The 25,693-nt window shown below is 38.6% G+C and overlaps 1 pseudogene; it reads left to right on the top strand.

The window, feature by feature from the left end:
* Window positions 1-20,127, top strand: part of LOC149192694 (serine hydroxymethyltransferase 3, chloroplastic-like) — a 36,069-nt pseudogene extending 15,942 nt beyond the window's left edge.
* Window positions 20,128-25,693: the final 5,566 nt, after the last annotated feature.

Raw genomic sequence — 25,693 nt, 5'->3', positions numbered from 1 at the left:
CAAGAACACCTCGAGTTGCACCCAAAGTCTTTTATTATAGCAAAAAAAATAGTTCCCAACGGGACAATAGTTTACGAAAAAATTTCAGAAGCAGTATTCTAGCGAGAGATCAAGATGACTAGAGACTTAACTGACGCTTTAATTTATAGTTGAATCCTCCAAATGGAAAAATAAAGGAAAATTTCTTTGATCCTTGTCAAAATAATATTGATAATTGATAAACACTTCAAGATCTTTTAATCTTCGCCCTTGATTTTTTTTTTTTTTGAGGGTTTTTCGAATTTATCATTTAATTCCTTTTTAATTAGCTGAAAATTAATTATTTTGAGCTAATTTCCCCAAAAAAATGACTTTGACTTAACCACAAGGGTCAGGGAGTACAAAATTTCTTGAAATATACAATAATCCCTTGGTGGAGGACCTTTAAAAATTGATTCTTTTAAGACCAACGAATTTTTCCATTTGGAGAAATTATTTTCCTAAGGCAATTTAATCTGACTCTAATTGACTAATTTTCTTGCTTAGGATTTAATTTTGTTTTGCCAGAAAAATTAATTAATTTAGACATGAGGGGATTTAATTATTTTTCCAACCCTCTAATACGTAAGATTTTTCATTTACAAGACTCAAAGAGGGAAAACACATTTGGCTTAGACTCTCAAGACACATAACCCATCCGCCACACACTATGATCTAGTAAACCAAGTGATTTGCAATAAAATAATTAAGCCAACTAGCTCAAATTATTCCCAAACCACTTTTACATCAGACTTGACTAAAAACATGAGTCACCTAATAATTCGACAATAAATTTCACCCAAGCTTTGGGGTTTAAGCTGGAGGGAAAAAACTATTTTGATCAGCCCTATCTAAAAACATAGGTAATCAATGAGGTAAAAAAACCTCTTTGGACGGATTTCATCTTCAAATTATAGGCTTACCTAGGTTGTTACATAGACTCAAGGTTTTACTAAGATCATTTACAATATATAACTTGCAGCATGGGAGGACCATGACACATGAACTGTTGATATGTGATCCAATCCTTGTTGAAAAAGTTGGCACTTCCGCTTCCCTGGAACATTGACAATTTGAGTGCAACATTTGGTTCCATATGGGGACATGTTGCTTCTATGATATAATGTGAGAATCCCATAATCGTGCATCTAAGGAAACAAAAGTCCATCAAATAGATATCCATTAAACATCGAAATCATCATGCATATACAAAAAATACCACTAGAATAGAAAATCTACTATAATAAACTGAAATAAAAAAGACACAATATAAATGCGCGAAATAAACTATGAAATATAAAGGAAATAGAGTTAGAAATTGTTAATTTTAGATAACAATGGTATGTTCTATGCTTAAGAGAAATTTACTTCAATTTTCTTAGTAGCCCAATATCAATTTCTAGATTAGCAATCACATTAACATCATAGTAAATGTAGATAGAACATAAATAAAAACAGTAGAAGAAAAGCCAAGACAATAGGACACAAGATATAGCGCCAGCCAGGGACAAAACCCAATGTGGGGAACCCTTCAATCAATTCTTCTTATTATTCTTCAAAATTTTAGCAGAGGGAGAGTACAAAATGCAATATTCAGTTGCCCAATCAAAGTGAAATCTGTCCAAACAAACAACAACCACAAAAAGCCCTAACTAGAAAGTCAACGCTGGTTAACAGGGAAGAATTTGACCTCCAAAATAGCGTGGTCAAACCCAGTCAACTCGACCTCCAACAGTCATTTGAATCAGCCCAAAACAGTCCCAAAAAACTTAGTCAAACTTGGTCAACATAGGTCAACGCTGTAGTCAAACCCTTCTACAGTCAATGTTGGTCAAATAGTATGGATTGGCTTGAATTTTGTGCCCAAAAATGCAGCCTGGACAAATAGAAATTATCCCACCCAAATCACAATCAAACAAAGTCAATGCTGCTGGTCAAAATTCCCTGAAATTCGGTCAACATTGAAACAGAAAATCCGTCTTCTTCTTCGCATGTGTGGAGAGAGAGAGGAGCCAAGAAATCCCTACCCAATCCGATGAGGAGAGAGAGATGTATGAGAAGATGAGTGATGTCCAAATGAGGCAAAGGAACCTTCTATTTGTATGCAAATGATGAGGATGAATAGACGTCACTGTTGGGCTTCTGAGCTTACATTAGTTTGTTGGCCGACCTTGACAATTTGTCCATAAACAAAATAAATTCATAATTCCATTTGTACATGTCATAATGAGATGATATTTAGATCAATCCTACACCTCTTAGAGAGAGGAATCCAATAAAAATATTAGCTGCATCATATGAGCTATCCAAGGTGGATTTTAGCCCTAGTTTCCAAACTTAACACTCCCTCACAACTAGGAAGAACTCCACCTGCCAAACCATCTGACAATTAGTACCATCCCTGTGATCCCTGCTCTGCTCTACTTTTCTCTGTTGAACCATGAAAAAATAATGAAGAATAAATTATCAATAATGTATCATACAATTCTCCACTGACCCAAAGTCAATGTCCAATAATCGAGAGTGTATTATACTACTCTCCACTGACCCGAAGTCAGTTTCCATTGATCCCAGATCAATATCAAACATTCTAGCATAGGGAGTATGGTAGTACATGATGCATCCATCGGTAGTACTATGGTCCCTATCCTCATTTCCCTACTCATTGGCCATTGAGAGGTACTTCCCATCAGTCCCAGACTGCATGGGTAGGATGTAATGCTAGGAGAAGGTGAACCACTCATCTCGCTCATATGCCATAGGATAAGGTGAACCACTCATCCTATGCATATCTCAACATGGGTATCACAGGGGAAGGTGAACCACTCACCTTATACATCGTGCACAACTAGGGGAAATCAAACCACTCACCTTATGGTCGCTCATCGCTCCAAGAAGTACCCCAAGCCCCCGAAGCTCCCAGAGCTCAATATCCATCTCATACAGGATCCTCATAAGGGGGCCTCTCCACGACTCCAAGTCGTTCATAGAAGGTTAAGAATTTGACCTTCCCTAGAGGCTTCGTAAGAATATCTGCGACCTAATCATCAATCGCAATATAAAAGAGCCTTATTTCTCCGTGTTGTACCATATCCCGAATAAAGTAGTACCTGATATCAATATGCTTGGAGCGGTCATGAAACACAATATTCTCAGAAAGACGAATCCCACTTTGGTTGTCGCAATAGATCACGGTGGTATCCAACACATGTCCAAACAACTCTTGAGAGCTGCTTCAACGATGCTCAAATGATCCGATATGGATACTAAATCAAGAAGAAAAGGTATTACAGACTCATGTGCAAGAATGCCTATATTACTTAGTGCAATGGATTGAAAAGATTGTGAATAATACATACATTTAACAATTGGAAAACATAACAATTCTACACATCAACACATCAAATAATCAAGGAGTTCACCAAACTTCCTGGCTACGTCTCCTGGTCCAGCTTTTAGTGTCGACCTCTATATTATGTATTTAAGAACAAAGTTTATAGGTGTGAGCTCAATCAGAGCCATAACACAACAACAGTGATATTACACAGGGATTTCACTCGAAAACCTCGAGTCGAAAGAGTGCACAGACTCTCCCTCTTAGTGCCTCTGATCAACTGTTCGTAGCTATGTGTTTTCTCTGACTCTCTCTCTCCTATGTCTCTGAACTCCGACTTGTTTTTGTTCTATTATGGGATGGCTTTTTAAGCCTATCGTCCCTATCTGTTCGCCTTCCCTCTTCCGGCTCTCTGTCTCTTCTGTCCGTTCACCTTCCTTTCGGCGTTGGACACGTCTTGTTAAGACAAAACATGTAAAGCACAAGAACTCCTTTGTATTTTGATTTTATAACGGAAATACATCAAAACACAGAAAAACCCGACAAAACGCCGCATATCAGATTTCAAATTTTATAGTGCCGTATCTATAATCCTCTTGGGTTTGTGTTTTATCGCTTTTGCAAGCCCATCGTTGATCTGCCTTCAATCAGACGGTTCGCATCCAACCTGATCATCCAACTAGCTTGTGCCTTCTTCACCGTCCGATCCGTGATTGCTAATCCAACGGTTGACGGCCATTTCGGGTGGCCCACTTGCACGGAGATTACCCGCCCGAAAAAGCGGTTTTCTCTCTCCTGCAGTGTGCTACGTGTCGGCCAGTGTATGGAATCGGGCAGAGCCTCTCCAATACCACTTACTGCCTGAAGCCCGCCCAAAATATCGTTTACCACGGAACTCAAATTATATAAAGCTGTATTTATAAACCTTTCGGGTATGTGCATATCGCGTAGTCTTCGACCTGCTAGTTAAGTCCTCCCCTTTGGAATCTGCGATGCGATATACGTGGTCTCCGCCATTGATCTGCGCCCCAATCCGAAGGTCCACATTACATCACTGGATCGCAGTCGCATTTCCCTTAGGGCTGTCTCCAATACACTTCGCTGGCCTCCGTCGATGCGATATCACCAATTTAGTCCGGACCGTTGATCTGGCCGATCCGACGACTCCGGTGCAACGATACTTCAACCTTCGCTTTACTCTGTTTTTCGCCATTCTTAGTGTTTTTCTTCTGCGATAGTGTTTTCCGATAGTATATATATATATATATATATATATATATATATATATATATATATATATATGAAGACTTAGACTTACAGGTTTGATACAAAATCCATTTTGGATCATCAAGGCAACCTATTTCTACTTCCTGCTCATCCAGGATATTGAAGCAGAACCTAGAGAGAAGCAACATCCATATGTGCTTTTATGATCCACCACACTCCTAGACCAGTTAACAACATAATAACCATGGAGCCTCACATTATTAGTAGTGTATCTCAATCCATAGGTGATTGTGCCCTGAATATATCTCAAGAGATTCTTAGCAACAATCCAGTGTTTGTGATGAGGCTCTACCATAAACTGGCTCAATGTTTTCACTGCAAAACATCTGTCCAGACGAGAGTTCACCAAGAGCGTCAGGGCCCCCATGAGTTGAAGATACTCACAAGGATTTCCCAAATCGGGCCCAACAACACTTCTACACAACTTCTTGAAGTTAAGTTCCATCAGAGTAGTCATGGACTTGCAGTCCACCATCCAAAATATTTCAAGTAGCTTCACAATGTATTTTCCTTGAGAAACAAAAATCTCACTTGACTTTTTCCAGACCTCCAACCCTAGGAAGTAATGCATCAATCCTTGGTCCTTCATCTCGAATTCGGAAACCAACTCCCCCTTACATTGATGAATAAGAGGGTCTCCACCAATCAGAAAGAGATGGTCCACATAAAGTACCAAGATGAGAGGTCTATCATTCTCAACCTTAAAATAAAGGTTCAGATCAACTTCACTTCTCGTAAATCCCAGATTCATCATATAGTTGTTGATCCTCTCATACCAAGCTCAGGGATCTTGCTTCAACCCATAAAGGGATTTCTTCAACCTGCATACATGTGTCTGACGATCTTGAACTTCGAACCCCTTAGTTTTTTCTACATATACTTCCTTCTTAATTGAACCATGTAAGAAAGCAGTCTTGACATCCATTTGATGTAGATTCCATCTTTGCGAGGCAACAAGGGCTATAATAAAACATATGGTGGTATATCATGAAACTTGTGTAAATATCTCATCGTAGTCCACACCTTCCTTTTGAGAGAAGCCTCAAGCAACAAATCTAGCCTTGAACTTTTCAACGCTTCCATTAGCTCCATGCTTGATCTTGTAGAGTGATTTTGAGGTGACAACAAATTTGTCCTTGGGTCTAGGGACCACATCCTAAACATCATTCTTCATAATCGACTCATACTATTTGTTCATAGCATCCTTCCAAACATGGTTAATTTTAGGGGCGAATTTTAGCCCAAGGGCGAAATTTAAGGGGTTTTTCATTTTAGAGGGGTGAAATTTTTATAATACACCTATTTCATATATTTAGCCCAAATTTTATTTTAAAAATATATATATATATATATTTTTCATTTTAGCCCAAAAAAAGGGGCGGATAAACTATGAAAAAGACTCATTTGACCCGATTCGCTTGGTTTGGGAGGTTATATTCCATTACAATTGCCCGATTTTCTGCTTTGCAATGTTAAATTCGTTTGCAATAGCCCATTTTCTAGTTTGAGAGGTTGTATTTGGTCCCAATCGCCTTGATTTCTTCTGTGAATGGATCCCTGTTGTCAAATCTGGTTTTCATCGATGGCAAGGGTGTAAATAAATAAAAACATAAATAAAGTGGAGATATGGTAAATAAATAAAACCTCTTTTTATACTTACTCCAAAGGTATGGTAAATAAATAAAAATATAAATAAACTAGAGTTATGGTAAATAAATAAAACCTCTTTTTATATTTAGTCCATAACCCTCTTTCTATTTAAGAAGGCTAAAAAAAGAGGTTTTATTTAAGTGAATCCTATGGGCCAAATACCATATTTATAAAAGAAGTATGGTAAATTAATAAAAATATAAATAAATGAGAGGCATGGTAAATAAATAGAACATTTTTTTATATTTACTTCATAATTCACCTTATATTTACGAACACTCAAAAAATGCGTTATATTTAGGTGAAGGCTATGGGCCAAATTATTATTAATACCATGCAAAAAAACATTATTAACCCTAATATTAGTATTAATAAAAATAAAGATGACACATGGTATTGACCCATGGTATTCACGTGGAATGTAACCTATTTAAAGGGGGGAATTAAACCAACATAGATCCATCTAAGATCTTTACTCTGGATCAAATATCGTGATATGCAAACTAGCATAGAGTGAAAAAATATTTGATCCCTCTCGGGGCTTGGTAGATCAAGAGTAAAAATGGATCTTGTAATTTAATGTCACTTAAACATTTTAACTCGGTTAAAATAAAAATCAATTATTAATTTTATTAATTTTTATAAATTACTAATAGTAGTTTTTAAGCTCTAGGTTTATGATAACCCATGGTAATACCATGGTATTCATGTGAGCATAGACTATTTAAAGGGGAAATTCTATCAGCTTAGATCCATCTTAATTCCAGGTCTACCAAGTGCTGAGAGGGATAAATAGATTTCATCCCTCTAAGAGATTGGTAGATGTGGAGTTAAGATGGATATAGGTTGGTTTTTATGATAATGAATATATTAAATAGAATTAGGAAATTATATTGTAAAAAACATCTTAAGTTGAATAGTTAAAGCTACATTTAGTCACTTCACAAAATTTAGAAAAAAATACCAATATCTCCATTAATATTGGTTTTTCAGATTTAACAAAAAAAAAATTCAAAATAGTGAAATCTTATCACTCTTTCCGCATCACCCTCGTAGAAGAGAGATAGTGGCTACCCAAATTTCCCACCATTTGTCAAACGTTCTCAATATGATATCTTCATGAAAAAGTTAAGGTACTGATGTTGGATTAGTTATTTGAAAAATATGCTGGTTTGTACAACTTTTCATCTTCTCTGTTATTCTTAGTTTGTCATAATGATTTGTAAGGGTGGCCACTGCACCATATTGTCCTAAAAGGAAGATATTGTGCACCAAAAAGGAAATTAATCCACATTTTACAACATTGTTAAAAAATGCAAGACGTATGAAGGTAGTGAATTATGCTAATAAGAAATTTAGATTGGGAGAGACGTAATTAAATTTTGTTATTTAATTGAAGATTTCCAATTAAAATAATAATAAATCCACATTTATATATTTATATATTGATTGGAAGGCTTTTGACAACGGTCACTTCTTTCCATTAGATCCCCTTCAAGCCTATGGGATACCTAGATTGGGAGAGACGTAATTAAATTTTATCATTTAATTGAAGATTTCCAATTAAAATAATAATAAATCTACATTAATATATTGATTGGAAGGATTTTGACAACGGTCACTTCTTTCCATTAGATCCCCTTCAGGCCTTTCGGATACCTACTACTTTCTTATATTATATAGTTGGGGCTTGCTACTTGTTGGCATGTTGGGGTAAACAAACTTGATGTGTGTGTGTGTGTGTGTGTTTTTTTTAATATCTCACAGTTGGAGTCTATGGAATAAGAAAGAAATTTGATTTGCATTTTCTCATCCTGATAGGTAAATGTTTGTAGATGAAGATTCCATATTAGCAACTCTATCACAAGGAAATTCTGTATATTTTGTTGTTGGTCAGTACAAAATCAAGCAATTTTTTTTTATAAACTCAACATGGTTGCATTTAGGAGCAAAGAGTTGTCTCCATGTCTTCTTCACGCAAGGAAGTTGTAAGGTCCAACAATCTTTCCATATGACTATTGACAACTAGCTTGCGATACAAGGCTATTTTTGATGATGAAGTAGTAGTAGTAGCTTGGTGGTGGGGAAGATTTGGAAAGCTAAATATTCAATGAAATCCCTGATTTTTATGTGGTTGGCCCTAACGAATAATGTTTTGACGTGAGAGGTTCTACAAAATAGGGCAAGGTAGGGTTTTGGAATTTGTACTCTTTGCAAATGTGAAGGGGAAACAATAGACCACGTGCTAGTGTTCATTTGTATTTTTGCTCAGGAGGTATGGGGTGTTATTCTCCCCTTATTTGAGGATAGGGTACTTGGCAGGAGGCTTCCTTGTTGGACTGTTTGATGATAGAGCATTCAAATAACGTAGATCATTGCTCCTGATTGCCTCTAGATCCATTTGGAAAGGAAAGAAGGAATAACAATTTTGTAAACAAGGAGATCCCTCCTTTACAGGTACATCATCAAATAAAATACCTATATGAAGGCATACAAATGACTCCAAAGGTTAGAGTTCCAATGTGGGTTGCAATCTAGAGGTTGATAAAACTTATCCATGGCCTTTCTTTGTTGGTTCTTGCCAAGGGGATATTCTTGTTCTATATATTATCTGTGATTTGAACCCAAGTCAACTACTCCTACATGTGTGATATTCTTGTTCTGTATATTATCTGCGATTCAAACCCAAGTTAGCAACATGCATGAGGCAAATTCGAATTGGTGTTGCGTTTGGTGTCTTTCATGTCTACCTTTGCCAGAGAATTATCCACAATACATCAAGTTTTGGATTCAGATGTCTCCCGATATTTGATTATTTTTCACATTTTGAAGTGGGCATAAAGGATAGCTCTTGTTTCAAGTGCAAACATATTCATTGTAGGTCATAATGGGCAGTGGAGCAGTAGGGATGGGCTTGTTGGGTCAATATAATTTGAACCCAACTGCAAATTTGATGCCCAAAACTTCACAACTAGTTTTGGGGGTTCCCTGGCAATAGAAAAGTAGAAAATTAGGAGGTTTGAAACTTTGAGGTCGTGCCCATCATATAAACCTTTTTGTATCACAACAAGATTGACAATGGGAAATCCTTTGGCGTTCATGCTGGCGCAACCCTGCAACTTCTCAGGTGTGCACACCGTTCATAATTCACGCTATGATTTATTTATTTATGTATTTGTTTTTGGTTGAAATTGCTACATGTATAGATAGCCTATGTGACATCCTTGATAATATTTCCATTTGAAGACCAAGTGAAGAAAGCACATATCATAGTTGAATATAGTTTAACTTGGAGGTGTTTAGAAGATTCATTTGTGAATTGAGTTGCTGCAAATAAGCTTCTTATCTTCATTTAATGAGCTATGTCAAATACCTCGTCTTTATTTATAGTTTTTTGAGTTAAGGGTTAGTGAATGGCTTGATAAAGACTTTGTTCTTGATTTGGATTCCCCTCGGATTCCAACAAACAGAAATTGTAGACCTCAATAATACAATTAATGCTCCTGTCAAACCGTGCCTCAGTTACCGAGGGTACTAAATTTATTGTGATTTATTTATTTAGTTTGTAAATTACTCCGTGCATAGGGAAAGTAGAGCTTTGTAGATCCTCCTCTGAGTGAGCTCAATCCTGAAATGAATGTGATAATTAAGAAAGAAAAGCAGTCGTAATTCAATGGCTTGGAACTTATTTCTTCTGAAAATTTTACATCCTGGGCAGTTATGGATGCTATTGGATCATGTCTAACAAACAAGTATTCATAAGGACTCCCTGGTAAGAGGTAAGTGCCCAAAGATATAACTTGGAACGTGAAGAATGGCACCATCATGATTGGGATTGTGTCTGAGTTGCTTGGCAGTTTCTTCTTGCCACTTGGTATTTTTTTCTTGTTAAACTCAGTTTCTCTTGGCTTTTGGACCTATACTTTTTAGATTGAATGTTTGACATGTGTGTAATGTTTTATGGGTTCAATGTTATAGTGTAGAGACCTATAGTCATTGCATGAGTATTTGTTATCACAACGATGGATACAATTGTTGGACACTTTTCTATATTTATTCACTATTGTGTTGGGTTGGGATTTATGTCATGCATCCAATACGCTGGCAATGAATTCATTAATCACAGTACTTTAAAAAATTTCTCTTTCCAACAATGTTTATTCTAGCATATTTTATTAATATGTTCTTATAGTATGTAATGTTGGATTTTTAATGATTTTCAGTACTAAAATGTTTGTGGTTTGGGAAGGTTGCCAATACAGTTGGGGCATACTTAATGATGGACATGGAACACATAAATGGTCTCATCGTTGCTTCTATAATGGCCAATCCATTTGATTTTTGTGATGTAGTAACAACTACAATGCACAAGGTGAGTTGATGCTATTAATTTTCTCTACACTTCACCCTTTCGATTAAAAATATGACTATATTAGATGGATCCTTTTTTGGATCTATCTTAATGCTATCTATCTATGCCATTCCCCCCTTGTAGAAGAAAAAGAATCCCATTAATGTTCAAGAAATGGCGAAGAACTAAAACAAATATGCCATTCCCATCATAGGAGGAGTGATTATAGAGTTAAGAGGTGTAGATTTTCCTTTTGATTCTCTTACATGTTCTTTGATTCAGTTTCTTGTTTTCATTTTTTTATGTTCTTTTTGTTTCTTATCACTACTAGATCAAAGCTTCGATGAAACTCATTATGTTCCTTGAATTGTTTGTCAATTGTTTCACTTTTTTCCTTTCATTTTTATCTTTCTGATATTTTTCATTCTGAAATATTTTTGGATTGGAGGGTTGTGATTTTTAGTCTTTACGAGGTCCTTGGGGAGGCATGATATTCTTCAGGAAGGAACCAGTATTGGGGGTCGACCTAGAGACAACCATCAAAAATGTAGTTTTTCCAGGGTTACAGGTCAATCTGAGTTCTCCTTCCTTTCCTCCATCATCCATATTGTTCTCTTGCTCACTAATATCATAATATTGGATATATCGATTTTTTGTATCATTTCATTTCTAAAAGATACATGAAATAATTTGTGGCTTTCTAGGGAGGACCACATAACCATACCATAGGAGGGTTGGCTGTTTATTTAAAACAATATGTAACTGCAGAGTTCAAGGCTTAACAAGCACAGGTGTAGCACTCTCACATGTCTAAGCTTCTGTAAAATTCATGCATGTGAATTATTTTTTGAATGGATTTTGTTTCTTATCAAAGGTAAAATAGTTTTAGTAAGTTGTAGCAAATTTCTGAGCCCTTGCAAAGAGCCTAATGGATTTGGGTTACAATTTGGTGTCTGGTGGTAGTGAAAATCACCTAGTTCTAGTTGATTTGAGGCCCTTGGTAAGGATCCTCTGTTCATATGCTGGAGTACACAACCTTGTTATAGACATTTTTGTGCCTTACAGCTTTGAGCATGAAATGTCCATAATCCAAGGGATCCAAAGTCCCTAAAGATGTTGTTACAGCTCCTAAAGGAACAAGGTCAACCAATGACAGCTTCTCCCAGAAGTTCTCCACCAAAAACCACTCAGAACTAGTCAAATCAGGATCAATTCAGAAGCTCCACTAGCTGCATACGTTGCAAAGCACCCAAATACACTGGCTAGGTGCGTTGCAACGCACTTGAATGCACTACCCAGGTGCGTTGAGTGGGAAATGACAAGTGGCAGAGTCATTCAACGAGGTGGAAATACCATGGAAGCTTCCAGAATCTTCTCCAATGACACTTGCCTCACTGAATTCGACCGAGTGATGAGTAAGAGGCTCTTAGTCTCCAAGTGGAAGCAAGAACTGATAGAGAGAAGCCACAAGTCAAAACATAAGCTGACTCATCCTCTCTACTTACATCTATATATGGATCCCTCATCCCAGAGATCCAGAGGCTAGAATTTTGTGCTTTGCAGAGAATTGCTGTTGGTTTGAGATTGAGATTAGTACATTGGGTGATTTATGCTTTGTTTGAGGAGAGGAAGGGATTCCTTTGCTGGGAGGTAGATGCTGGATCGGGACTCACTTGGTTGTATCTCCTCTTGGACTTTCTTATTCTATCAATAAACTATTTGAGTTTCTCCTACATGTTGTGTATCAATGATGTTTTGCTATATTTGCATGTTTAGCTTAATCTGATCCTAAGCTTTTTATGAATGTATATCTATATCTTCGTGTAGTTTCTCTCTCTTGTGATCTTGCAGGAATTCGGTGAAGTTGGGCCGGTAAGGGAGCAGGGAGCTGGGAGCCATTGAAGAGGGGAGAGATTGGATCAACAAACTAGCGGAAGACACAGGTTAGTTACATCCTTCCTCCTCATTTACATTTTATAAAGAAGAATACTCAAGTAGTTTTCCTTGTTTGTTGCTAAGGCACTATCACACCTTAGAGTGGGATAGGGGCGTTCTGAATAGATACTTTTCCCAACAACAAATTTGCGACTCCACTGGGGATCATATCTAGTTAGTTTATTTGTGTTTCTATTTTTGTTCTTCTCATAAACTTAGGAGTGCTGAATCGAACTGCATTTGCCATTTACAAATGCAAAGTAGAGATCTGCTACTCTAGTCCACTCACTGGGCCTGTTTATGATCTGAACAACTGATCCACAAATGCTCTAACAGCCCTTTGTGATAGCTCTTTAGTCCTCCTTTAAATCATCCTCCTAATTGTACCTTATTGATAGCTTTTATCCGGCCAAAAACCTCAGATCAAACTGCAAACCGTGACCCAGAACCCAGAGACAATTCTCGTTTCTGCTTCAGCACAGGCTCTGTGAAGAGACTCTGCATTTCAACGCAGGTCCCGAGAGGGCTACCTGCGCTGCAATTCAGTTTCTCTGTGCAACAGGTGCGCTGATCAGCCTTTGCCCTGTGCAGCTGTGGTTCTTTGCATCCTTGTGTTCAGTTTTATCTCTGATTTTTGCAGCCTGTTATCAGTGTGTGTACCTATCTGAAAACCCCTTTTCTCTGCCTTAATTCCGCCTCAGTTGTATAAAAGAAACTGTATTTGTTTTTGTGTATTTGTTACATCATTTGCAGTTTCCCATTACAAAAGTAAACTAGTCATACTGTCGCCCTTAGATCTAGACCTGTCGTATGTGTCGTTTTGATCTTAGGAGAAAGTTTGTTGCTGTTGACAGTTGATTGCGCTTTTACTTTTGTCTTTTGGTTTGAATTTGTGAATTTCTAGTGTCGAAACAAGTGTTTACTTCAAAATCATAAGTGTCGTAATCGTCTTTTTGATTTCAAAAAGAAACTTGTTTGTGTTTTCACTTGAAATCGAATTCAAATTTTGTACAACAACTTTCTTTTTAGGCATCAATATTAAGAAAGTGAAAACAAATACATGCACATGTGCATTTGCATATTGATAGTTTGCATGGTTTGATTTAGGAAAAGTGCATTTAAAGTGTGCTCTATGCTCTTTGAGAAAAGATTGTGTCTTTCTTTTCCCCTTGTAGCCAGGATTTTCATTGTTGAAAAGAGATAAATGCTTGCTTATCATCTTTAGACTGCATTTAGGAATTGTATCTACATCTCGTGGTGATCCAAAAAGGCAAACTTCTAAGAAAGATCAACCTAAAATAAATTGAATGAACTTAACAACGCTTTGTAACTTAACGCACAACATAGAGGTCTAGGCTAGAGACGTGTTCCGGCGTCGTAAAACCTGGTGACTGTCGATCTCGCTGATGGTTGGGTGATTCCTCCTGAGAGACGATAAGCGCCAGTACGGATTGTGCTCCCACGTACCGTCGAGTATATATTGGGAGACCCCTATAAGCATAAAACCTTTATCCATAGGAAGCCGTGTCGACCGCCCTACTGATCGTAATGCACTGAACACAACATTCGGGAAGATTGACCGCCCGTACCTTAAAAAGTATTCTTCGGTTTTGTGAAAAGTTTGGCACACCCTCTACCTAGAACTCCAGAGCAGTTCCTTTTGGCCTTTTTCAGACTCTATAACGGAAAAAGTCCATCCGAGCATTTGTCACTTCGGGCTCGTTAAAACATCGAAGGAGAATAGAGTCATCTTTAGCTTTTTCTCGACTCTTTAAAATTGAAAAAGCAAGTTGTGTCCAAAGCGTCGTTAAAATTTATTTTAAACGGAATATTCATACCCCTTTTCCTGCGTTGATCTTTAGGTTGAGAAAATGGAGCCTACCAACCAAGGAATTCCCCTTGGTGGAAATCCTAGTCCCTTCTCCTCTTGGGGAGATGTTGGTGCGCCCCATATGGCCACATTGTCGCTTCCAGGACTGACAATTGGCTTGCCGGTCTGGCTCTTCTCAACCAATGTCGTTCAGAACACCACTATTCCTGAACAGTCGAATCAGCAGTTAGACCAGTCCAGAGTTACCCACCAGCCTTCTACTTCCTCTAATTCTTCCTCTCCTCCTTCCTCTTCGCTTGATGGGGCTGGCAAAGCCAAAAGTCAAGTTCCTAAGGAGAAGAAGGAAAAGAAGAAGAAAGAGAAGAAGAAGAAGAAGGAGCCAAAAGCGACTGGGGGCGAACGAATGTCGTCTAACGAAAATCCACACACTGCACTGACCAGGCCTAAATCGCCATGTGTCATTTGCAAGGGAGACCACTTTCACAGAGATTGTCCCTGCATCCCTCGGATACTAAGGGACTGGTCTCCCCGTTTGCACAATCCGGTGGCGTCAACCTCTGATAGCCATGTTGAATGCACACCGTCAACTAGCGAAAGTGAAGTCCCAGGACAAAGAGGGAGAGCTAGATCTCCCTGTAAACTGTGCGAAGGCAATCATGCCCTCCACCGTTGTCCCTTCTTAGACGAAGCTAAAAGAGTTTTGGATGATCGTCCGGTTTCACCGTTACGACTTCCTCCTGGATATAAAAAACTCTTGCCGAGTCCTTCGTTAGTTGAAAATCCAGCTGGCCCGCTCAAGTGGTCAGCTGAAGCGCCTGTCATTGGAGATGAACCGGCTGAATCCACACCCGACGAAAGTCAAAAGGTCGAGGCGGCAGTTGACCCGGTCTTGCCTTCAGAGGATTTATCTTCGAATGACACAGTCACTGAGGAGGATAAAGATGACACCATCCAAATTCTCTTCATCAACACAGACTCCGACGAACACGGGGGCAACCTACCCATTCCTTTATCACAGGAAGGAAGTTCGTCAGAGCGATACCCGGCTGTTTACTCGGTCCCACCTCCAAGCAACCTAGTTGTCTCCTTCGACTGGAACCAACTAGGCAGACCCCGTTTGCCAGCAAGCATACCATTCAGAATTATCGTCCAAATATACAGAATGGTTATGGCTGGCACCATCATTGATGAGGGGGCATCTGTGAGTATCCTTTCCTCTACTGCTTGGAAAGCGCTTGGTTCGCCATCGCTTTTTCCTGAAATGAGAAATCTGACAGGCTTCGATAAAGGAACCAGTTGACCTTTAGGGATCCTCCCCAATGTGCCCATAACATTGAAAGGGAAGACCGTTCAAATGAACGTGATGGTCGTTCAAGGACCCTTGGATTATAACCTACTCCTTGGACGAGACTATATATATTGCATGGGAGCCATCGTCTCCTCACTCTTTAGAGTAATGTGTTTTCCGCACGAAGGAAGAGTGGTCAAGCTCGTGGACCAGCTTTCATTTCCCGGATCACGCATCGCAAATAGTCATATACCATCCCTAAATGGTCTCTTCGCGCAAGAAATGTATCAACCCACGGTCCGTCCTCCCGATGAGCGCGAGTAATTTGGAAGGATATGACTGGAACCCAGGGGGCATGCGTCCTGGTCTGCCTCGGCAGGAAAACTTCAGGTATAGGGTAGGTTTCTGCGGGAGAATATGACTAGTCTGTACCCCGTCCGTGATTGAGATAGGGGTTATTCTAGAATAAGATTCTTTTGTCAAAGTTATGTGAGTTGGCGGGCATCGTCGCTCACCTTTGTTTATCTCGGTAGACATCGCCAGAGAAGTGTTTTGTTTACACTATAAATAGAACAATCTTTGGGTAGCCTGTAAGAGGTAGTACCCTTCCTGATAAAACAAATGTTTTATCAGCTCGAATAAAGGGTGACCCTTCCTGATAAAACGAATGTTTTGTCAGCTCGAATAGAGGGAGACCTCGAAACTCTGTTTTATACCTGGGGGCATGCAAACCTTTTGGAGTGCAAGCAAGGGGTGGGTATTTATTTTTTAAATTTTTAGGTCCTCCCTTTAAACCCGTAGGTCTAACCCTTTAAACTTGTAGGATTGGTCGTTTCCAAACTTGCATAACGAAAGGATGCGGGGCATAGCTTTGTAAGGCGCAAGCTCCATAAAAATGGCATCTTACATGAGACATTCTTATCATATGACTGGATAATCGAGCAGTTTTAGCACATAGTTCATGCTCGTTAAAAAATAAACATAAGATCGAGCAAGTGTTTCAACCCGCGTTTAAGCTCGTTAAAAAATGAACTATCCTCCGGTAAATAAGCACCGTGAATAACATTATCAGCCATTAAAGCCTTGGTCGTGTTTGCACCGTCACCTCCACTTTTCCATTGGCCGATCATTCACCTCCATATGATTGTTTACCCATTTTGAGGAACAGCTGCGAAGAGTGATTTCACTAGCCATCCTTGTGACACTGCCGTGCTTGGAAAATTCCAACCCGTACCTGGAATCAGCTGCTACCCATTTTATCACTCGTTCCTCAAAAGACGAGTCTTCTTTAAGCTCTTTTCATCTGACTCGTAAAATATGAAAAGATTGCCGAGTTTTGGCCTTCCAGCTCGTTAAAGCGACCGGAAGAGCTATCCCTCCTCTAGATTTTAATCTTTTTGGACCTGAGGGATTATTGCACAAAAAGATCGAGCGTTTGTTTTGTTCGGCTCGTTAAAACTATCGAAAATTCATCCCTTCTGTATTGTTTTATACTTTTTCGGACTTAAGGGATTAGATGATGAAAAAGGACTTCCGGAGTTAACTTTATGTACCTTTTCAGACTCTCTAAAAATGAAAAGGACCGAGTTATCTTTGTCGTTAGACTCGTTAAAAACATTAAATAGCGACAAACTTGTCTTTAGACGAGAACGAGTTTCACTATCGCTAGGCTCGTTAAAACATAGCGATGGGTTTGCCCGAAGGGCAAACTATAGAACAAGCATATGTTATCCTCCTCAAGCTTGACAAAAATAAAGAGGTACTGGTCAGCAATGACTGGGGAAAAATTGGGAAGAAACTCAAAGAACCTTTATTGGTAGCAAGTCGCTCTTGAAACATGACACTTCCACTCCGTGCCTGAGTCGGGTTGGGTTGTTTCATTCACCGGTCACATCGCCATGGTCTCGCCATACCATCCACCTTTGGGGTAAATGCTACCGATCCATCACATAAGTGTCGCCGATATGTTCAAGAGGAGTCATCCAGAGAAGTCAACCGTGTCCCATCCACTGCCATACATTATACTTCATTCTTTCATGACCGCCACCCTGAACCATATATCATCAGATCGTTTTCACCTCCATCAAAATCATTTGCTCCGTTCCGTGTCATTGATGTGGGATACATCAAGGCCCTCCTTCGACGGATCGCTTCTTGTCGACATCAGCTCATTATCCAAGAAGTTGATCTAGGAACACCCCCTTCAGTACTTTGAAGCTTGCATACCTCAATGGCAAGTTTCTCACTTCCGGCGACAGGTATACACCAATGACCTTCGACCGAAAGATTTTGCGTGGTGTTCGATGCCAAGTCCTTTATTCACACCACGTGAATTGTACTGCAGTACCTTGAGGGTCATCATCCTTATCGGTGATTCCTCTCGCGCTTGTTAACAGTTTACATCATTGACTGGTAATCAAGCGATGTCTTTCCATGTTCGACTTCAAAAACATTTCTCACATGGATCGACTTGTACTTAGAGTGAAGATCAGACGAGATTGAAGACCCCGGATCTAGTTTCATCCATCCGGGCTGCGATATATATTCAGGAAAAATAAAGACATTGACATGTACCGCATTGCAGAACAGATAATCATCCTACCAAAAGGATGATGATTTCAGCAGAATCATCAGTCTACCATCAGACGATTGTCTGTCCTATGTACATAAAAATGAATTTATAAAGCTGAGCATGGGAATGCCCGCCTCAGCTAGATCATGAAAACAGTATGAAAAATAATGTATTGTATTGTATCTTATTACAGGTCTCCTCCCAGCATTGAATGAACTTCGGATCCTCCTAATAAAGCATTTCACCCGATAAATGGCCTCATACTTTAGGGGGCAACTGTTATAGACATTTTTGTGCCTTACAGCTTTGAGCATGAAATGTCCATAATCCAAGGGATCCAAAGTCCCTAAAGATGTTGTTACAGCTCCTAAAGGAACAAGGTCAACCAATGACAGCTTCTCCCAAAAGTTCTCCACCAAAAACCACTCAGAACTAGTCAAATCAGGATCAATTCAGAAGCTCCACTAGCTGCCTGCGTTGCAAAGCACCCAAATACAATGGCTAGGTGCATTGCAACGCACTTGAATGCACTACCCAGGTGCGTTGAGCGGGAAATGACAAGTGGCAGAGTCATTCAACGAGGTGGAAAGACCATGGAAGCTTCCAGAATCTTCTCCAATGACACTTGCCTCACTGAATTCGACCAAGTGATGAGTAAGAGGCTCTCAGTCTCCAAGTGGAAGCAAGAACTGATAGAGAGAAGCCACAAGTCAAAACATAAGCTGACTCATCCTCTCTGATTACATCTATATATGGATCCCTCATCCCAGAGATCCAGAGGCTGGAATTTTGTGCTTTGCAGAGAATTGCTGTTGGTTTGAGATTGAGATTAGTACATTGGGTGATTTATGCTTTGTTGGAGGAGAGGAAGGGATTCCTTTGTTGGGAGGTAGATGCTGGATCGGGACTCACTTGGTTGTATCTCCTCTTGGACTTTCTTATTCTATCAATAAACTATTTGAGTTTCTCCTACATGCTGTGTATCAATGATGTTTTGCTATATTTGCATGTTTAGCTTAATCTGATCCTGAGCTTTTTATGAATGTATATCTATATCTTCGTATAGTTTCTCTCTCTTGTGATCTTGCAGGAATTCGGTGAAGCTGGGCCGGTAAGGGAGCAGGGAGCTGTGAGCCATTGAAGAGAGGAGAGATTGGATCAACAAACTAGCAGAAGACACAGGTTAGTTACATCCTTCCTCCTCATTTACATTTTATAAAGAAGAATACTCATGTAGTTTTCCTTGTTTGTTGCTAAGGCACTATCACACCTTAGAGTGGGATAGGGGCGTTCTGAATAGATACTTTTCCCAACAACAAACCTACTTCTATATTGATTTCTATTGGATTTAGTTGGTTGAATGTAACATGGTATATATTAATGGGCCTGGACAGGGCATTGATGGTGCAAGAGTAGAGGACGTTTTGGATGTTGCTTTTATCACATTGAACAAGAGTTTTGTACCAGGTTACATGATTTTTTTCTTTGTATATTTAGATGTAAGGGATTCATTTATTTTCCTTTCTCCATAGGATGATATAGCTTACTTTAATACCTTACATTTTTAGGTGATAAAAGTGTTATGGTTCCTGGTGGTATACGCATAGCGACTCCTGCATTAACCACCCGTGGGCTTCTTGAGGATGACTTTATTAAGGTTGCATATTTTATCCACGAGGGGGTGCAGATGGCCATTAAGGCTAAGGGCTGTGTGAAAAGTACAAAATTAAAAGATTTTATAGAATTTATTAAGTCAAACAATTTCCAGCTACGAAATAGCATTGTTGATCTCAAAAAGCGGGTTGAATAATTCGATAGCCAATTTCCATTGTCTGGTGTTGGCACTGAAAATCTTAGTTAGATAGATGACGTGCTCATAAGATCAGAAGTGTCCTTTATTAACTTTTAGGTTGGGCTTCAGTGATGATAACCAGGTTGGTAAGATATGTTTCCATGTGTATATTATAGTGATGAATAATGTTTTAAGCTGAATTTTGTCTGAATTTATGTGCTTTCCCGGCATTGGCATTAACGAATTCTATTCCGATGTGTTGGATGTTGAGTTTGCCATTTTATTTATTGGCAATTATGTACGAATCTCTTTTTGTTCATCACAAGAATTTTGGGTTGAAAAATATTGATAACTTGTATGGAAGCTATTATAGCACTTATTTATGTCTTGTGACTATGGATATTTTATATAGCCTGGAAAGAATATTCCATACTTCTGAAGGGCCCAGGTATTGGGCCAATTACACAGTTTCATAAAGTATGTTTGCTAAGATACTTCTACACATGCACAATTTCCATGTATACATGACACATTTGCAATCAATTGGGCTTCTGAGATTTTATTGTTACATTCATCATCTCACATAGGCTGGCAAGAATTGGTCCCATTTGTAGATTATAGCAATGAACCATGTTGAGATCTGTATTTTTCTTGAATTTATGTGCTTTCCCAGTATAAGCATACAGATTCTGTTTTGGTGTGATGGATGTTGAGTTTTCTATTTTATTTATTGGCAAACAAAGTCTACATAATTTGTATGGTACACCCTTGCAGTCCTTCATTTTTCTGATCATTTATTTAGACTCTCTTCTATTGGTTAGGACTACGTAATAGGAATAGTAGGCATAAAGGCTTAGGTAGGAATAAATAGAAATAAAGTGCTACTGTTACCTTTTGTTGGCATTATTTTTGGCACTATGACACAGATGTTGTCCTTGATGTCAACTCTCACAGATGACAGGTCGCAGTTCAGGCTCACAGAATGAAGAAAGAGAGGTATACGCAGGTTCCCATTGACCAAGAAGTGTGTACACGCGGGTTTGCTGACCAAAAGGTGCGTATGGCGTACACTCGCACTTTCACGAAAGGAAAGGCGCGTACATGTTGGAAAACTTGGTTTTGGTCCGTGGTATTTGGTCCATGGTATTGTGATCCATGGTATTGGTCCAAGGTATCTTGTCCGACGTGTTGACCCCAGGTATTTGGTCCAAGGTATTGATTCTAAGTGGTTTTGGACCATGGTATTAAGTAAGGCCTAAGACTATAAAAGGAGGAGAAGATCATTAGGCAAAGGCACTCATGAATTGAATATCTAATGAAGAGCAAGATCTAGATTATAGGTGATTGGGTTATGGTGCACAGCTGGATCTGAATCAAGGATGAACTTGAGCGCTTGATGAAGGATAAGTTCTATTTATGGGTCAATATCTCAAGGCTTGAAGAGAAGTATCTTTGTGGGTTTTTTAATCTTTTATCTTAATAATTGGCGCATGTCGTAATCTGTAAATATGATGATCTGGGTATAACTGATGTCTGAATAATTGTAAAGGTAAAATCATCATTTACAGATCTGTACGCAGGTTCATTATAGCAAAGGCACGTATACACGCCGGTTCGGCATTTCAAAAGTGTGTATACGCAGGTTTGCCTTGATACAAGTGCGTATGCACACAGGTTCATCACATTGAAGTAGCGTACAACTCATAAAATATGCTTTAGCTACTTCTGATTGCTGTTGCAGTGTTCTAGGTTCTGGCTTGGGTTCTGGTTACTGTTACTGTATTCTAGTTACAGCATTCAGAGAAGTGATTGTTTGATTCAGTTTTGGTTGGTGCAAAGGAGATTGGTTGATGCAGATATATTTGACGTTTGATTGATGTTATTGATGGATCCAGTTTGAAAATTTATGAAACGTGGTCCCTGGAAGAAAAGAGAAGGTTGTAGCCTTTTGTAGGTCAGCACCTACGTACTGGTACATCAGCTAGTACAAGAGCTAGGGGGTTGTAGCTTCCTTCCAGGAGAAGATGGAGAACGAGAGAAGGTTGTAGCCTTCTGCAGGTAGAAGCCTGCGTACTGGTATAAGACTGCACCAGTACAAAATATTGTAAAAATAAGTTTCTTATTAAAAGGAAGATAGAGACGATTGTAGCAGGTGGTTTTCACCCACATTGGGTTTCCACCTTATATCTTGTGTTCATGTGTGTGACTGTCTGTTTTGTTTTTACTACTCCTGGTTACTGTTTATATGGTTCTGATGCACAGATTAAAGATCAACATATGAAGAATTAACTAAATTATAAGTTTACTGGGTATATGCTAGTTGCCTTATATACAGTTGCGTATACACGCAAGTTTCATTAACTGAAGTAGCGTATATGAATCAGAATATGGAAATGAAATATTATTGACTTGCTAATACTGATTCACCCCCCCTCTCAGTATTATTTCCAACAATTGGTATCAGAGCAGGTCCTTCAGAAGAAGCTTGATCGCTTGAAGGAAGATCTATCATCATGAGTAACTACGAAAGAGAGGGATCCATTAGACCACCAACCTTTGATGGGAGAAACTTTGTTTATTGGAAGGTAAGAACCACAGTTTAGCTTCAATCTCTTGGAACAGATGTTTGGGAAATCGTGGAAGGAGGATATACATTTCCATCAACAATTCCTACAGATACGACAGGTAAAAAACAATATGAAACCAATGCCAAGGCCGTCAATACATTATTGGGGAGTCTATCACAATCAAAATTTGTCAAGGTTATGCAGCTCAAAACCGCCAAAGAAATATGGGACAAGATCGTTCTAAGCTATGAAGGAGACAATAAGGTAAAACGTGTAAAACTACAATCTCTCAGAATTCAATATGAAACTCTCGAAATCCACAATGATGAAAGTATAGCTCATTACTTCCTACGTATAGATGAGATTGTTAATCGCATGAAAAAATTGGGTGAAGAGATAAAAGAAGTTACTTTAGTTGAAAAGGTTTTAAGATCCTTGTCTTCTAAGTTTGAATCAAAAGTTTCTGCCATAGAAGAAAAACAGGATCTTCAGAGTATTACTATGACACAGCTGCACAGAATCCTAACTGCTGTCGAAATGAGAAAAGGAGGTCCATCAGATATGAGAGAAGCTGCATTCAAGGCTTCAGGAAGAGAAGAAATCAATGAATCAGGACACATTTCAGGAGGAGAGGAAGAAGCAAACTTTGTCAAGAACCTTTAACGGGGTTTTGAAAGATTCAGAGGTAAACTACCTTTCAAATGTTTTGCTTGTGGAAGAGTCGGTCATTATGCTGCCAAATGTCCTCACAAGGATAAGCTTGATAAAGGTAAGGAATCAACAAAATGGAATAGAAAACAAAGTGTAAGTAAGAAGAGCTACTATACACATGAAGATAGCGATGGTTTATCAAATAGTGATGAAGATGAAAATAGTAATGATTATAGACTTCTGATGGCTTTTGAAGATGATGATTTCTTGGATGCTTTAGATGAAGATGGTCTTTATGAAGAAATCTCTAAACTTAAAATTTGTTTAGAAGAAAAGAATATGATTATAGATACTCTGACATTACAACTTGTTGAAAGGGAAAAACACAACGAAAAATTAGAATGTGAAATTGTGGGTCTAAGAAAGGATATTGAGAAAACAAAAGCTCCCAATCTTAGATTTGCTAAAGGATCAATGATCCTAAATGAAATTATCAAAGTGCAGCATTCTCCTCTGATAAAGACAGGTCTTGGATATACTGAAGAAGCACAGAAACCATCCACCTCCACTAAAAGCTATCTTGATGCAGTAAAGAGCAGTGAACAGTTTGACAATCGTCAGCAAAGGCATAAAGCAGATCACCAAGTAAATCGGGGTCAATCTACTTCAAGGATGAACAGAAGCTACAACCAACCTCAGGTAAATCATACTTAGTTTGCTTCAAGAATGAATGTCAATGGAAACTACAATCACCAAGTCAGTAGGTTCGATAATCGCAGGAATTTCTTTAATGGCCAATGTTTTTCATGTCATAACTTTGGACACAAAGCTGCTCAATGTGTTGCTTACAAGACCATCATGACTAGAGAAGCACGAAATCAAAAGAATGTGACAAGGATCATGAAAAGGACCTACAATAACTTTTCGCTTCTTGAAAATGAAATAGAATGCTCTATCTGTAACAACTTCAGTCATGAAGATTCTGAATGTAGGAGTAAATTTCGGCAAACATCTCAGAAGGAGCAAACTTCATTGGGTCCCAAAACTTGGAGAAAGAAAGAACCGCAAACAGAAAGATGTGGTATAGCCTTGTATGCAGAAGGACAAGAAAATCAGTGGTACATCGACAGTGGATGCTCGAAACACATGACAGGTGATAAAGAAAAACTTCAATCATATAATGCCTTAGAAAAGGGAAAGAATGTCTCATTTGGAAATGACACTCCTGCTGTCATAAAAGGTAAAGGTTCTGTTCTCTTAAAAGAAAAGGTTAAAGCAGGGAATGTTATGTATGTTGATGGTCTAAAGCATAACCTATTGAGTGTCAGTCAAATGTGCGATCAAGGAAATGAAGTAGTATTTTGATCAAATGGATGTGTTGTTCGTGAGCTTGATACAAGAGAAACAATGATCAAAGGTATAATAACTCCAAACAACCTATACATACTCAAGGGAGGACAACAACAGTGCTACTTAAGCAAAAATGATGAACACTAGTTATGGCATAGAAGATTGGGGCATCTGAGCTTCTCTCAAATAAGAAAAGCATGCAGATTCCAGGCTGTTCGTGATCTTCCTGATATCAACATTCCAGAAAATACAATATGAAAATCATGTCAATTTGGTAAGGAAACCAGAGCTCATTTCCTTGAGAAGGAAGGATAAGCTAGTAAGCCTCTTGAACTTGTTCACACTGATTTATTTGGTTCATCAAGGAAAAATTCACCCCGTGGAGAAGAATACTTTATATTGTTCATTGACGACTTTTCCAGAATGTGTTGGATAGGACTTCTAAAGCATAAAGATGAAGCATTTGAAAATTTCAAAGCCTTCAAAGCATTGGTTGAAAATGAATCAGATCGCAAAATCAAATGCCTCAGGTCTGATCGAGGAGGGGAATTTACCTCAGATGAATTCTTCGACTTTTGTGAAGAACATGGAATAAAAAGGGAATTCTCTACCGCAAGGACTCCTCAGAAAAATGGAGTGGTAGAAAGGATGAACATAACTATTCAACAAATGGCTCGTGCCATGCTAGATGAATCTGGAACTCTTGCAACCTTCTGGGGTGAAGCTGCATTTGTTGCCGTCACTATTCTCAACAAAACAAACATTCGGGTAAACAACACTCAAACTCCACATGAACTTTGGTATGGTAAGACTCCTACTGTAAAATACTTCAAAGTTTTTGGAAGAAAATGTTACATCAAAAGGACTGATGAAAAACTTGGCAAGTTTGAACCTAGAGTAGATGAAGGCATTCTCCTTGGTTACTCTTCCCGAAGTAAAGGTTATAAGTGTTATAATAAAAGACTAGGGAAAATTGTTGAAAGTATTGATGTTGTGGTTGATGAAGCAGGCCAAAATCCAAAGCAGGTAAAAACCGAAGATTATGAAGAAAATGAGGATTATCCTTC

Source organism: Pinus tabuliformis, chromosome 2_2 (assembly GCF_031772625.1).
Source record: "Pinus tabuliformis cultivar Carrire ecotype Pingquan chromosome 2_2, CPIR1, whole genome shotgun sequence".
NCBI lineage: Eukaryota > Viridiplantae > Streptophyta > Pinopsida > Pinales > Pinaceae > Pinus > Pinus tabuliformis.
Note: the sequence above shows the minus strand (reverse complement) of the source record. Positions and strands in the feature narration are given on the sequence as shown.